The sequence below is a fragment of the Glossina fuscipes genome, unplaced genomic scaffold (genome assembly GCF_014805625.2).
Source record: "Glossina fuscipes isolate IAEA_lab_2018 unplaced genomic scaffold, Yale_Gfus_2 112, whole genome shotgun sequence".
NCBI lineage: Eukaryota > Metazoa > Arthropoda > Insecta > Diptera > Glossinidae > Glossina > Glossina fuscipes.
Genome location: NW_023998455.1, coordinates 1,009,384 through 1,023,551, shown reverse-complemented (window position 1 = coordinate 1,023,551; position 14,168 = coordinate 1,009,384). Strand labels below are relative to the sequence as shown.

The 14,168-nt window shown below is 34.6% G+C and overlaps 1 protein-coding gene across 4 annotated transcripts in view; it reads left to right on the top strand.

The window, feature by feature from the left end:
- Positions 1-14,168, top strand: part of LOC119639595 (TBC1 domain family member 4) — a 76,111-nt gene that overhangs the window by 45,778 nt on the left and 16,165 nt on the right. The window contains exon 2 of one of the 4 annotated variants that reach the window (XM_038037069.1): positions 40-287. The exons of the other annotated variants lie outside the window; for them this stretch is intronic. The gene's annotated coding sequence lies outside the window, so the exon portion shown is untranslated. The remainder of the gene's footprint in view (positions 1-39; positions 288-14,168) is intronic. 4 annotated transcript variants of the gene reach the window in all.

Genomic DNA, 14,168 nt, shown 5'->3' with positions numbered 1-14,168 from the left:
ATAAATCTTTAAAATAAAGTTTTTTTTTATTTTTTTAAGTTTTAACAAGAAAGAGAAAAAATTGTTTCTTTTTATATCAAAAAAAAAAAAAATATATATATATATATATATAAGAAAACTTTATATAATCTGTGATATTTGGTGAAATGTGCTTGCGATGTGTTTAGAAAAACGGAAATTAAAATCTAAAAGTAAATCAAAATAAACAAATTTTGTAAATGTATGCATAATAAGAAAATTTGTGTTTACCTCAGAACGAATCACGGACACCCACTCACCCATCTAAGGTAAATACAAGAAAAACGCTAAAAATCCCAAGCAATTTTTTGTTTCCTTCATGAGCACGCCTTTGCTTGACTTCTCCAAGCAACCTTTTGCGAACAACAGAAAGACATAAAAGCCTTGCGGCAAGGGTTTTTCGATTAAGCGCCTTTTTGCCACGCTTTGCAATCAACCCTGAAACCGGTTTAACTATGCACCAAGAAACATTAAAAATAATAGAGTAATGCTTCATGGCATTCCCTCATTAATATCGCTTTCTCTTTTTGGATTTTGCGGGTTGCGGAGTTTCTTGAGATTTTTAGTACGTCTGCATTGTAAGTTTTCTGGGTCCAGGTTCTGGTATAGTCCCAATCCACGGTTTTGATTAGATTGTCTGAACAGTTTCCTTTTTATATCTGTGACATACTGTGTCCTTGGTTTACTGATGGCTTAGGCTGGCCCCGCATAGCCGGCGGGGCCACCTAAAATAAGAGCAATGTCACTTTAAATAAAAGAAAGCTCTCTTTATTTTTTGAAGTTTACAATGTAATTCTATCTTTACCTAAGCTGTTTTGGCATGATCAGCGATCCATAGTTTCTCGATCTATTATAAATCTTTTCATGATCGATCCTACGTCCATGCGAGGTTGATCGTGCAACGATCTGTAGCATATCGTATCGCAGTTGTCTATAAATCAGTTCCATCACCGACTTTAAATCGTGCCATGAGCAATTGGTATTTGCTAGCAATAGCAACACTTTCGCGATTGATCGTTAACCATTTTACCATCCTCTTTCATCATGTATTCTTGGAAATAGCTTCTTCTGTCCTACTTCTTCTTCGTCCCTCTTCTTCTTTTTCTTCTCTCCTTCTCTTTGTCTTTACTTCCTTGGTCGTGCGTTGCCTGATATCTTATAATATTCTTACGATTTGCGATACATTTTCTGCGACCGTGAAGAAACCTTTCTACGAGCAACCACGACTCGTTCTATACTCAAAAACAAACGAAATCATTAGACAAATAATTCATATTCTTGATGTAATCGCTTGTGTCAACCTAGAACTTATTCGGTGATCAACCGAAAATTGATCATAGTTGCCAGCGTGATCGTACTCCAGCAATTATCTAATCTATTGGTGTTAAAATTATCGTATGTTGGCCGCAATCGATTATCCTTAAAATTTTTTCCGATCGATACTTCCAGGGTTAAATGAAATAACTTATAGTATAACTGCTTACCCTTTGCCTCGATGTCGAAATTATCTCCGGTATTATAGGCACTAAACTATTCATTATGTATTTATAAAAAATTTCGCCATTCATCGTTAACCGCGCTTCGAGAGGAACAAGAAACCGATCCGTCTGCAATCCATCATAAAACTCTTCGCGATTGATCATAAATCATTCATGAAATGATCATATTCTTGAAATTATTTGCTTTGTTGTCTTCAATGGGCTAAAATGTGGTTTCCTATCAATTGCACTAGGCTTGCACTATTGACAATTAACACTTTCGCGATCACCACAAATCATTCCGCAATTAAGAGCTCCGTGATCACTCAAGTCGATTACACAATCGATTAATGTTTCTCGAACGATCGTTTATCTTCAAAGTCTTCAAAGTGTCTTCTGTTTGCCGTAATTGGCAGACAACTTTTTTTTCATAGTCATATTATAATATCTTACGGTTTCGAGCATAAATCTTAACCGGAATCGGCAAGATGCCAAGCATCATAATTCGTTTTCGCGATCAATTGTGAAAACTGCTGGAGTCATCTTTTTTATCTGTCTTGGAATTATCACCTGCGTGAATCCAATTATTAATAAACCATATAGCGATCGCGGCATCGACTAAAAGTTTATTGCAATTGGTCAAGAGGACTAAAGGGAGCTTGTCCTCGCACTCAAAAGAAGGCAAAAGACGATAGGTATGCGAACACATTAGTGAAATAGTTTTAACAAAAATAATCGCAAAGACATTCTCGTATCGATTTATAGCAGAAAAACGTTACACGTTGTTATTTGTAACGTTTTATTGACGGAAGAACAAAGATACCCATCGCTTGATATCTTTTTAGGTGGATCCTCCTTTACGTTTTCCAAAAGAGGCTGCATCAAGCAATGAAAATTTAATTTAACGAAAAAAAATGTTCTCTGAAAATCACAAAAGGAAATTGTTATCATTGCGCACTTGTTTCGTATCAAATAATTAAAATTACCACAGGTTAACGGTGAGAGCGCCGTAAGACAACTTATAGTGTTATTATCCATTGAAATGATTGATGAAGTAGACGTTACTTTTATGCTTGTTCTTTATGCCCGTTTTTGCAAAATAATACATAAATCAGACGTAATTAAAAACAATACAATAAATCATAAAAAATATTGATGTAATTTAAATAGTAATTAATTTTTTACAAAGCAATCTTAATCGATCGATACTTAAAGAACCTTTTAGTGCTTTAAAGTTTTTGAAAAAGAAAAAAAACAAAAGAAAAGAAGATCGCTTTATCGTATCTCGTCATTGTCATATTCTTTGAGTTATCACTTTATCCGTACAGCATCGTTATAATTTTCTGTGAGCTATTACCTTATCAGTGCCTTATCGTTGTTTTACTCTCCGGCTTACCTACTACCTAATACTCTCTGGTTACTTTGTACGTAGATCCGCCTAAGTGACCGAGGGCGAGGAATCTCGACTAGCAACTCAATGGTCGCGGGTTCGAATCTCAAGTGCGGTAGAATTTTTAATAAAAGCCGATAGCCTTAGAATGCTAGTGCATTAAGAGTTTAGGCTTAGAATTTATTTCTCTGGTGAAATTAATAATAATAATACTTTATACGTAGCTTATCATTGTAGCACTCTATAAACTATTTCCTTATCCTTAACTTATCATTATAATATTCTCCGATTTATTACCTTGTCGGTACCATATCATTGCAATACTCTCTGAGCTGTTACCTTATTCGTACCTGATCATCGTAATATTCTCTAAACTATAACTTATACGTACCTTGTCGTTGTAAAATTCTCTGAGGCTCCGTAGTTTATCATTGTTATACTCTCTGAACTATTATCTTGCCCTTACATTATCATTGTAGTACTCTCTGAACCTTACCTCACTATTTCTTATCCTTACCTTATCTCCGATGTATTACCTTGTCGTTACCTTATCATTGTATACTCTCTGAGCTGTTACCTTATTCGTACCTGATCATCGTAATATTCTTCGAACTTGTTAACTTATACGTACCTTGTCGTTGTAGGACTCTCTGAGCTATAACCTTATCCGTAGTTTATCTTTGTAATGCTTTCTGAACTATTACTTTCTCCATACCTGGTCGTTTCAATATTCTCTGAACCATTATAACATTCTTCTTCTCATTGTAACATTCTCTGAGTCATTACTTTATCCGTAGTTTATCATTGTAATACTATCTGAACTTTACCTTACTATTTCTTATCCATACCTTATCATTGTAATACTCTCTGATTTATTACCTTGTCCGTACCTCTGTGAATTACTTCGCTAAGCGATAACTCTACTTTACTAAAATTCAAACCGTAAGTATTCGTTTTTGTGTACTTACTCCACTGATTACATAGAAAAATTTTTTCTATCCGTTTTGATATTCATTACGATAGCAGGTTAGATTCTTTATTGTCTATTACAGCGCTAACACATAACACCCTACAATAGTTCTATGGGATTTATCGAAAAACAATATGAAGTATATCCCTAGTCTTTGATCATTTGCTGCAATCAGCACAGTTTCGACCGCTGATGATGCCGAGAAACAAGAGAAGTAAATCGCTGAACCCAATGAATGCATCGTGCGTCACTCAAAATATTTTCTTACTCCAACTATGCAGAGGAAATTGAATTCTCAACTGCATAGGCGCATGATGCATACTGCAAATGCCTTCATTATGCAAGCAAATCTCTAATGACCAAAGAATTTTTAATATCAATTTTTTAGGCCTATTAGTCAATCGGGCTAGTCACAACTGTCCGCTTTTACTGGCAACCGGCTTTTACGTTAATCATCGATAAGAGAGGAATAGTTAATACAAGTCTCCCTGCCAAGATTAGTTCCAAATTTTTAACTTCTTGCCCTCAACTTTATTAATATTTGCAATCTATAGCGTTTATGGACGATTCATGGCCGTTTTCAAGCTTTGAACATATTTTTGCCTTACCATGTCAGGTAACCAAGATTCGTTCTTACTCGAACATTTAGTTACTTGTTTTCCTTTCTTTTCCTGTAGTGAATGACTCTTTTATGTTTTTATTCGCATTGAGTGTTGACATACATTAATTATAAAAATAATTTTAAACAAAATGTCTGAAATGTGGGAAAAGTGAAAGTACAAATTATTTGTTTGTTGTGCGCAAACAACATCATCGACGGGCTTTTATTTCACTGAAACTTAAGTAAACTAAAAAAAGCTTCAAAAAAAATACATTTTTACCTTAGAACGAGTCATATCAACCAATCGGGATATTTTTTTGCTGATTTGTTAGTAGACCCTAAGAACATCTTCTATCGCGGCTAGAACAACAACATTCAAGTTTTTCATTACAAGACAAGATGATCTTCCAACAGAAGTACACTTCATTTCACACGAATATCTGCCATGAATTGTAAATTGTAATTTTGCGCGTGTTGTGGGCGTGGATGTACTACCCTCTGAGAGCGTACAGTGAGTTTCAGGTTTTCATGGTACACTTGTCAGTCTTCAAATAGCATAAGTCAGACAGAAAGGCTGACGAATGGATCTAATATTAAGTCGGCTGTGGATTTTATGCTGAGAGAATAACTACTTTATGGCAATTGTAATTTGTCGCGTATTGGAGGCGTGGATGTACTATCGTCCACGCACGGCATTTTTGAGCTTCTCATGGCACGCTTGTCAGTCTTCAAATAGCATAAGTCAGACAGAAAGGCTGACGAACGGATCTAATATTTAAATCGGTTGTGAATTTTATGCTGAGAGAATAACTACTTTATGGCATTTTTCGTGCACATATTTCTATGGAGTACAAATGGAAGGAAATATTTAGGATACCTAAAATTTTCGATGGTAGATATAATGTGAAAAAAAAACATTTCTTTTGAGTTAAATAAGGACACTTTTACTTTCCAATGGAATTAAGATTTAAACGAGTACGATAGAGAGCAGATAAGAGATGTAATTAGAATAAAAAATGAATAAAATATTTTAGATAATTTAATGCCTTTCTTACTACGGCAATGGGTCCCATTTTTGTATTAGATACTTGCATGTATTTTGATCATCGGTACCTATTGATGCAAACAATAAAGTAATGCGAAATGCCAATGTCCACAACGGTTAAATTTAGTAAAGTTCAAAGACAATGAATTGCCAGAGTTAGTGATCGAAAATCCACTACCCACCACAAACTCTCGAAGAATTTTCGAACTGCTTAGCAGTTCACGAATCAATTGTCAATTAGACACTTACGAGCAATTATTCTCAATGGAAAAATGGTCAAATAGTTCTTCAAATGGAAAAATGGTCGAAATACATGGAAACACCTGATATATTGTACCAATTTTTAATGAAGACCTCTTCAAAAACTTACCATGCAATCGTCTATTAATATATTTTTTCATATAGAAACTTTTCGCTTCAGCAAACCTCGAGACGAAAAGTTGACCTATCCTTTCATCCCTACTTTTTTCCCCCTGATCATTACACTACATATACATGTGTAGAGAACATCTTCTGAGTGACCAGCCATGATAAAAAGCAAAAAAAGGAAATCGCTCTTCTCATGAGGACGATCAATTTTCGGTCTATTTCTTCGACCTTGTTCTTTCAGGGCATCAATTAGTTAAAAGTCAATTTAAACATTGTGAGAAAAGATCCAAAAATGATGAAGAAATAAAATGAGTTGAGTGACCTTCCTCCCGCCAATAAACCGGAAAAATTCAAAAAACGAAGAGAATACCGCGCGACGGTGTTGGCAATGCTTATTTGTCGAGTTTACGAATAAATCAACTCTGTAATTAGTCCATGGTTGCGAAAATACTTGAACTGCGTTTTTTTAAATGCTAAAGCGAATCACTAATGCACCAATGCATGGACTCTAAATGTTTATAAAATTGCTTTCAGCATTGAGATGACCATTTGAGTATGTTAGTGAAAAGCAAGTAAAAAAACTACTGAACCAAGGCTGACAGACGGACAGATAAGATCGATCAGAAAGTAACTCTAAGTTTATCAAAATATAATAAGAGAGGCGTCTGTCTCAAGTCCATTTGGTTCTTACATATATCCGCACAATCTTAATTTGCCCTTGCGCCTCAAGTAATGTAGGGCATGCAAATATCGTTCAAAGCCCTATATGGATGTCTATTGTAAGAACAGAAAATGTGCAATTTGCTCTTGGTCTTGGTAGAAAGCTCTTTTTCGTGGTTTTTTTAAGCTCTTTCATGCCAAGAGACAAATGCTAAGTATTAGGAAAACAGGTAATTGGGACGACATCTGGCACGGTCTGGGAAAATTCGTTAATGGAAAACTCGATAGTTTATTAGTCCAATTGTGGAGACCCTATTCTAATATGGGTAAAGCAAAAACGGAATAACTCAGCGACCCATTAAAATACAGCTGCCGCATAGACGGGTAGAGTAAGGAGTTGATGTTCACGAGTCCCGTCCTCAGCATGGTTTGACCTTATTCGATCGGGCCGATTGAGCACACACCCACTAGGCTGCGTTCGCTGCTTATCTCCCCACTTCTCCAGTACTTCTCAGCATCATTCTATTACCCACATAAAGAGAACCTTGAATCATTTTTATCAACAGCCTAGCACCGATAGCAAGTTATGATCCATTCACTCACAAATCAATTGAATGCATTAGCCAATCCATCTGCGATTAACGAGAAGTATGAAATACAGTTTTCCATGAATATCGAATATTCTTAGAAAGGAAGCTACGCCTCGTCTATTATTCTTATTTATTTCATTCTTTCATGGATTGATTTCTGCGACATAACGAAATGAATTGCATAGCGGAAATGAAAATAAAATATTGTTAAAGTTTTATTTGTTTATTTCAAGGCAATTCGTTAATTATTTATTGATTTTCTTCTTCTTATTTTTTTCACAATAAAAAATCAATAAATTTCAATACAGGACGGTAATCGTGAAAATGAACTAAATGCGAATTCGTAATAGGTATTGAATTTGTCATAACAGTTCAAATTTAACAGTTTTAAATTTACTGAAATGGATCATAAATAACCTCAAATATCTGATAAAGTAGTTTTTTTTTAATTCTTGATTTAGCTCATTTTTATAAGTAGCGGCATTTTTAATCGTATATAAAAAGAAATAAAAATATATAAATATATGTTTATTTACGAAAGATTAGTCGAAAGCAAATAAAAATACTATAGCAGGGCACTGCCTATCATTAAATATATTACGCCTCCCTACTGTCATTCATTTAACCATTCAAAACAAGTTATTATAGGGGAAGTGATCGAAAGAGTGGTCCGATTAGAAACATTTTTAAGAGCATTTGTCTCTGGGTTGAGAACATGTTGACGTACAAAATTTCATTAAAATATCTCAATACAAATGGCCAATTGAATCCAAGGATACAAGACAGACAGAGGGACACACACACTTAAACCCGATCAGAAAATGATTTTAAATCGATTGATGGATCTATTCCAAGTCCTTCTCGCTGTTGTATACGTCCACACGAACTTAATGTACCCTTATACGAAAAGTAGTGTAGGGTATAGAAAGCTCTTCTTTACTAGACAAAAAGGCGTCAGATTGATTGTCAATTTAATTTAATTCTTATTTTCATTCTCATTTTAATTTTTTTTTCTTTTCAGTTTAATTTAATTTTTTTTCCCCTTGATTTGTTCGTGTCTTAAATATTAAATACAATACATTCAGAGATCGCAAGCATAATAATTTAAATATAAATGTATACATAATGATCGTGATTAATACAAGGATTAATTTTTTAGTTCGCGGAATTTCCAAATTCTCAAGCTATTTTTTTAAATCGTTAAATGAAAAATCATCAAACCTCTCGACAGTGCGACATTAACAGGTTGAACTCACCTTTGCACCCATAACCACCTTATCGCGGCTACGACTGTTCAGATCGCTTAACAGCCTACATTGGCGCTGATCAATGCTTTGCTTTTTTATTTACAATACATTAATGTCAAGCAATCGAACTGCTTTTAATTTGCTCTTGCCGTGCCCCAGTTGCGTCATGATGTTGTCAGTGCGAAGAACCTTTCAAGCTCCGTTGGAAGTCCTTATCGATCGACTTGTCGCTTCGGACAAACGGAAAACGCACATATACTTAGCTTCTTTGGAAGCCTGCTTAAGATCTTTCGTGAAAATTTTCTCTCCTTCGAAAAGCTTTTTTTTAATTTTTTAAATTACTTGATTAATTAATTCAAGAATATTTTAGCAATTCTTTTTAATCCATTTATAATCAACTGAGGAGATAATTTCGTAGCTAAGACAGATTGTAAAGACCTCTACTTTGGATTCTCATCATTTCTCAAAACATCGCCGTATTTGATCGTTTGAACACATATTCAAAGAGGGCGGTTTTGCCTAAATCTGCGCACTTAACCTTCAGTGCAACCTAGGCTACTTGACTTGATACCTCATTTATTAGAAGATCGGGATGCTTAGTTGTTTGAACTCATACTCGAAAAGCGCATTTCCGCCTGGTCTTATATCAGACCATGTTAATGGTAGTTTTTCCTACTTACAGATAACCTCATGTTAAACCTAGACTACATAATATAACCTAACGTATGCTTAGGTGTGCCGAAAGAGGTACTACTTTGTTTCTCATACATTGAAAAAATTGACGTAATCTGTATAAATGAGAAGAAACTATAGCTGGTAGCGTATGAAGAATAATGAAGTTCTTGTAGAAAGTTATCCTAGCGCCAGTGTAAGGCCCACTGTAAATACCAGTGTAAGGACCAGTATAAAGACCTGTGTAAGAATATATGCCATAATGAAACTTGGACACCCATACACTAAACAAAACATTTCACTGATCTAATGTATTAGATAGAGCACATATAGAAAGAGAGAGAGAGAGAGAGAGAGAGTCGTAGATATCTGCTCAAAAACTAAACGATCTTTTTTGCTTAAGTCTTACTTAATTTCTTAGGTATTAAAAACATAGTTATCAGCAGATTACACCCATTTTATGCATAATTTTTAAAACAGCTTTGAGGACTTATGGACCAAGTTACCAATTTTCTTTCTTATTCTTTCTATTTCTTCTCTGTAGCCGAATCGCGACCACCAAGTTAGTGTTCGCAGGTTCAATTCTCACTGTGATAGAGTTTACCTTAGTCATAGCTATAGTCAATGCTCAGTCGATAAAGGTGTAGCATTTATCGCCTGCCCACTTGGCTGTGACCGTCTCGCTACCTCTTTGGCTTCTCTCTTGCAGCCACAGTGGTACAGGAATTGGACACCAGTGAAACTTGTTGGAGGAATTGATGATGAGATGATCACAATTCGCTTCTATTACACTAATCCATACCGTGAATGAATTAGACTTTGACCTTCAAACTTTGGTTTACAAAAAAGAAATTCGCTTATACGATATAAATTTTAAACACTCCCCACACATTTTGTTGACCTAATGTAATTGCAATAAATGGCACGTTCTCAGAGTAATTATCTCACAATTGTGAACGATTCCATGTTAAAATTCAACTTCGTTTTTATTTGTTTATTTTATTCAAATACTTTTCTAAAACAATACACTGTAGTATCTAATTAACTACACGTGCTTTAATTTTACATTTTTTAACTAAAGAATGAATCGTTTAATTGATTAATATTTTATTTTTATAACCCGCGGGAGGTTAAATGTGTGTTCGTTTTGTCAGAATGTTTGAAACACCTAAAAGTACACTTCAGAGACGCTGTAAAGACAGTACGTTCTTGATCGATATCAAATTTTAAATCCATATAAGCATGTTTGTCTGTCCGTCTGTGTGACTGCTTGCGGAAAATCGGAAGCTTGAACGTGTGTTCATATTGTCAGAATATTTGAAAAATCGAAAAGGAAACCAGAAATCCTCTAACGTATATTCTCAGCCACTATCACATTCTAAATCCAAGTAGGCATGTTTGTCCGTCCCTCTGTGTGAATGTTTGTACAAAAACATGGCGCCGCTCCCAAAAATTAAGATATCGCTTTCAAATTTAATAAAGTCATTGCAGACAGTTTGATGTTGAAAAATGGACTAGGTCGGTTAAAGACGCCTATTATAGTGCAACTGCAAATGCGTCTGTTTTCGATGGCAAAGGCTTTGCCTATTACTCATGGACTACAACAGATGCATGGGTAAAAATTTACAGATATACTCCATGAGCAGTAATTGTACGAAGATGGAAATAGGGCGATTGGATCTATCCATGAGTCAAAATTACATTTTTTAGGGTTTTTCCCTTGCAGGGCGTAAAAATTACGACAACAGCTGAGTATAGTTTTCTTGTTAGTAATTTTTCCGTTTATAGTTACGTTTATGATTTTTAAACTCTTTTCAATTGTAATTTACAGACAATTAAATATTTAAAATCTAAATATTAATGCCTGAGAAAAATAGAAAATTACTATGTAGCCATATATAAATTTATTCATACATTAATTATATAACGAATGATATTTTAAGACGTTGATTAATCTATAGTATGACTCTATAAAATTAACTGAGATAGTTCAACGTTTGTCTTTAAATTCGATTAAGATACCAGCCACAAATTTTAAATGAAATTTTAATTTCAGGAGAAAGTATTAATTTGTCCATCAGCATTACCGCAGTGTATGCACAATCTAGCGATTGTAATGGAAACAGTAGCAAATATGGTAGTAAAATTCATTATAATACGTGTGTATAGTGATAGTAGTCGCAACTGCACTAGTGACACTAATTGTAGGGGTAGTGGCACTTATGAGAGCAATAGTAGCAGTAGCAGCAGTAATCGAAGTGATAGTAACACGAACAATGACAATAGAAGCTATAGAAGCAGTAGCAGCAGAAGCAGTAATAGTAGTTGTAGCAGCAGTAACAGTAGTGTTTGCGGCAGTAGTAGTTTTAAAAGGAATGGTAGTGGCAGTCATGGAGGCAATGGTAGTAATAGCAGCAATGGTAGCGGGAGTAATGAGAGTAATAGTAGAAGTAGTAACAGTGGCAGCAGTTGTCGAAGTGATAGTAGCACCAACTATAGCAATAGCAGAAGTAGTAATAGCGGAAGCACAAATAGTAGTTGTAGCAGTAGCGGCAGTAGTGATTGCGGCACTAGTAATTTTAGTAGCAAAGGTAGCAGCAGTAATGACAGCAATGGTAGTAGTGGCAGCAATTGTCGAAGTGATAGTAGCACCAACAATAGCAATAGCAGAAGTAGTAGTAGCGGAAGCACAAATAGTAGTTGTAGCAGCAGTGGCAGCAGTAATTGCGGTAGTTGCAATTTTAGCAGCAGTAAAACTTTTCGAAGCATTACCGTGATAATAGTAGTAGCAGCAGCACTAGTAGAATCGGCACTAAAGTTAATAAAGATAACCATAGTAACAACTGATAGTGGCCACCTTAAGGATACTTGATAGAGATGATAGTGAGAGATATACGCAAATTCGTAACCCTTGCTAATATAATGCAATGTGGAAACAATTACGGATTCCAACGTTCTAATCTCTAGCGATGAAAAACTATTTAAAAAAAATACGAATGAGGTTTGACTGTATATATGCATCAATTCTGAAAGATTGGATTTACCTTAAGCTAATTTCGCTATCATGTTCTTTAGGTTGAAATGAAAGTCGTAGTTGTTGTAGTAGTTGTTGTAGAAATAGCAGTAGCATTTGTAGCATTGACATTAGTAGTACAGTGCTAGTAACAGTGCTAGTAGTAATATCACCAAAAAAATTCTCCAATTCTATTATAAGAATGGAAATAGATTTCTCGCTTTGATCGTTCATTGTCATTTTTTTCCTGCGGATTAATAAACCTTGAATCACCATGAGGGCAGATCATAAACTTTATATCTAACAGTAAGAATAGAGTAGTCTTTAAGCCCAACGTTCATCATCGATTATTGGAAATCCCTTATATATCTGTATTCAGTTGTAGATCTTTTTTTTTAAAGCTAAGCCTTTTACTTTTAAGCTAAGAACCATAGATCATAAGTCTAAAAGAGATAATATATTTGAAAAAGATAATACTCAAATAGCGTTTAGTTTAGGCAATTAATGGAACTGAAAAAAATTATGCAAATTCTTCTATCGTTATATTCTCTGTTAGGAAAAACGCACTCGGATCAATCCAAATTTCAAGTACCTTTTCATAGTATTTTAGACGACATTACGAAGTTTGATGAATAATTCCAATTCCTTCATTTTGATGATTTTGGGGGAGTATATTTTCAATAGATGTGGTCGGAGAACTATTGGCAAGAAATTGCAACCAAACTTTCTATTTGGGACAAAGTATATGGATCGATTAAATTAAATCGATTGCTTAGTTATCGATACTAAATATTTTAAGTTTAGTTATCTAAGTTTATCATATCGGAATGGATTCCAAATACATGATCAACTTATTAAACTTTTTATGATGTTTGCGTTGTGTAGTTATGCTTCAGGTGTAAAAAATGATGTAAACAAAAGTTGGGGTCAAGGTAGTTTTTTTTTTTTTTTGTTGTACACTTGAAAACATTAGCTTTAAGAGAACGCAGGTGCTTTGAAGCGAATCCCATTCTCACTTATCAGTGATCGCGATACAAGTTTTCTTACAACATCGCAGGTCGTGCAGGTCTTGTAATAGTTCATGGACTATAAATAAAATATGTTGAAAGTTATGAACATTTTTTTTTCTAGTTTTAGGTTAATTGAGGGCAGGTCAATAAACTCTGAGTCAAATTTTTGTAGTTCTCTACCGTCGTAGGCTGATCTACAGATCTACGATGACCGTTGACGACTGCGTATGATTTTGACATAGTACGGTGCCGGTACCTTATTCTTTGGTTAAAATATCTAATGTAAAGGAAATTCACATTGACAAAGGCAAACGCAATATTTATGGGAATTATGGACAAATTGAGACCATTATAATCTCGTGATATTGGGGCTTATTAAGTTTTGTGTGAAGGACTTGAGATAGTCCCACTGATACGTTTGTCTGTCCGTCTGTCAATTTTGTAACCTTGTGTTCAATCTATAGGGCACAATTTTTGAGACATTTTGAAGCAGACGTGTTCAGATTGCACCACTCTTGCGAACACTTCCGTCATTATATAAATAACAATATTGGACTATGTGATATAAGGTATTTAATGATAGGCCGCGGACCAATATAGTGTTTTTTCTTGTTTCCCCATAGAATATATAGATATCTTCCCTATAAAATGTTTGTTATACTTGTCAAATTGTTTTTGAAAATCTGTTCAAATTTTTGATATGTTATTGAGAATTACAATTTCAACTGCTAGAATAATGTAATGAGAAGCGTGATAAAGTTTCCTACCGAATCTCATTTCCATATCTCCCGGCATAAAAATGAACTTAAGCTTTCATATTTTTTTATAAACCCAAAGAGCACATATTTATTCGGATTCTTAAGGCTGCTCTATGCAATCAATTGTAAAGTGGAAAAATGTTTTTTTCACAATGACTTCAGCGACTGAAAAATCAAGGCGGTAAAGGAGCTAGCGAGGATTATACAATTATTTCAAAATGCTATACATTTTTATGATACGTCACAAACGCAACGATAAAAAGACTCTTAAGAAGCAGACAATTAAACGGACTAAGATTAATAAGTTGCCTTAGAACCCTAAGTTATATGATCTGATTATAGGTCTT